At 43.3% G+C, this 2,465-nt stretch overlaps 1 long non-coding RNA gene across 1 annotated transcript; it reads right to left on the reverse strand.

Annotated features, from left to right (window-relative positions):
* Window positions 1–2,465, reverse strand: LOC113021399 (uncharacterized). The gene is made up of 4 exons (XR_003272291.1): window positions 2,321–2,465; window positions 1,710–2,204; window positions 1,502–1,612; window positions 1–1,015 (listed from the first exon to the last, which is right to left on the reverse strand). It is a non-coding gene; the product is annotated as an uncharacterized LOC113021399 (long non-coding RNA).

Raw genomic sequence — 2,465 nt, forward strand, 5'->3', positions numbered from 1 at the left:
GTAGCACACTGGACTAAAGTGCTGTACAGTACATGGGTTAAATACTCAGACTCAATTTAATAAACTCACAAATTCAATAGCTCCATCTTAAAAACAATAATTCCAGAAAATATGAAAGTGTAGATTGGTGGAGAACTTGGGGGAGGGGTTGCTCCTGGCTGTATATATAGTTCAGAAATCACATTTTGCTCCATCATAATCAGTGTGTTGTTTTTTTTTTTAGATGCCTGGAAAGCCATCTCTAGACAAGGTATCCATTTTTGCAGTTCTTTGCAATTCAAAAGAGGCCATAGTCCAAAATGGCAAAATAGCCACTCCAGCTGCATCAGTCTGGAAAGAGCTGAGTCAGCAGCTAGAAGACAAGATGTCAGCAAAGGCCCTGTACACTTTTGTGAAGCTAAATAGACACAACATCTGGTCAGCTTTGGAAATCAGTGATCAGGAAAGTAATAGTGAAGGAGAGTTAGATTCACATTGCATTTCTCCTGGACAAGAAAACTGTCAAGCTTTTGAACTAGAAGTCCCTTTTGAGGACTGGGTTAAATTTATTCCTGAAAAGGTTGAATACAATGACAAGTTTTCTCCTACCCAAAAAAGGGAATACACAATTTTGAAACCTGGCACTTGGACTCATATCATCAACGATCTTATATGGAAGAAGATCAAAAATACATGTACACTTGTGTTCCGTAGAGCAAAGGTCCATCCAACTGTCAACAATAAATATCTGGACATCAGAGGCGACTGTAAGGAGTGTCATGGCCAGTTAGAAATGTCATGTGACAGACAGCCAGCAATTAATAGTCCAATGGTGCTCCAGTGTTTCATGAGAAATACAGATTTCTCCCTGCACACTGGCCACTCCAAGCGGTTCATGTCTGGAAACCTGTGTGAACAGATCGCTAAAGAGCTGTGTGAGGGCAGAATGGAACCAGCTGTATGGAGGTCAGCGAGGGCAGCAGATCTGATGGATGTTGGAGATCCTGAGCCAAGCCACCTTCCAAATTTGGCCACTCTGCGAAAAGCCAAACAAGAGAGAAAAGACTTGGAATTAGGAGATAAGGACCCCATTGCATCTCTGCAATTGTTAAAATATAGTGTTCCTCACAGTGGTAGCATCCGAGATATTGGACTGGACAAGTTTTTCTGTCACTACTGGAGTCAAACACAGATGCATGTTTATAAGACATTGTCAAAAAAATCTCCCCCAACTGTGTGTTTTGATGCAACCGGTTCAGTTGTGAAAAAACTGCTGAGACCAAATGGCAAATCTGGCCATATCTTCCTTTATCAAGGTATTCTGAAAGAAAACAATTGCCCCAGTATCCCAGTGGTGCAAATGCTGTCAGAGAAACATGATGTTAATGCCATCGCAAACTGGTTGACAGAATGGATTCGTGCAGGTGCACCTGTGCCAAAGGAAGCTGTGAGTGACTTTTCTCTGGCAATTCTGGGAGCTCTGGTCAAGGCTTTCACTCCTCATCCTGATCTGAAGTCCTACCTTAATGAATGCTTTCATGTCCTTCTTGGAACCCAGTCTGCCAAACTCCCCCCTTGTTATATCAGGGTTGATGTTGCGCACTGCATCAAGATGATATGCCAGTGGGACTGCCTGAAGAAGAAAACACATCGTGTTAAAAATTTCTTTGTCAGGTCATTAGCAAAACTTCTTCAGTCTCAATGTTTGGACCATGCAAAACAGCTCCTACATGCTATCACTGTTGTGGCCCTCAGTGAGGCAGAAGGTGATGACAGTTCTGGAGCCCCTCTTCCTTCAGAAAGGTGCAAGAAATACTTGAAAGCCCAAATTGCTCAAGACTCCATCATCATTCCAGATGAACAGACGGAGGAAAGTGAGAGAGTGGATTCAGTGGATGAGATCCAGACTGACCTACGACAGTGGGTAACAGAAATATGTGAGGAGAGCAGGTCACTTGCTGCAGCAAACGGGGATAGAGATAATATTCACTTTCTCCCTGAGATTATTCCTCATATAATAAGACTGGCAAGTTACTTGCCACTCTGGACAGGAATAATGGTCCCTCTCTTCCAAAGCACCAGCATCACAGCAAGTTCAGCCACTGTTGAAGCTGAGTTCAAAAACATAAAACATGGCCTTTTCAAACATGACAACTTGCCTCTTCGAGTCGATCGCTTCATTGCTCGTCATCTTTCATTCATCGAGGGAAATATGCGGATTTGTTCTGCAAAAGAAAAGGTCAAAGATGAGCCAACAGTGGGATCACTGAAAGTCACAGATGCCAATTCTGGATCCATGACGACTCACAATGCAGAAGACAAAATAAAAATGGATGCTCACCCATTTGTGGGATCTGATGCTACCACAAACATTCTTCCGGCTGATGGGGATGCAGTTGAGAACTGGAGGGGCCTAGCTGTTCCACCCAAAAAAAGGAAGAGGACTTCCTACCTCTCTCCATGTACCGAATGGCTCCATGCAGATG

This window comes from Astatotilapia calliptera, chromosome 4 (assembly GCF_900246225.1).
Source record: "Astatotilapia calliptera chromosome 4, fAstCal1.2, whole genome shotgun sequence".
Lineage (NCBI taxonomy): Eukaryota > Metazoa > Chordata > Actinopteri > Cichliformes > Cichlidae > Astatotilapia > Astatotilapia calliptera.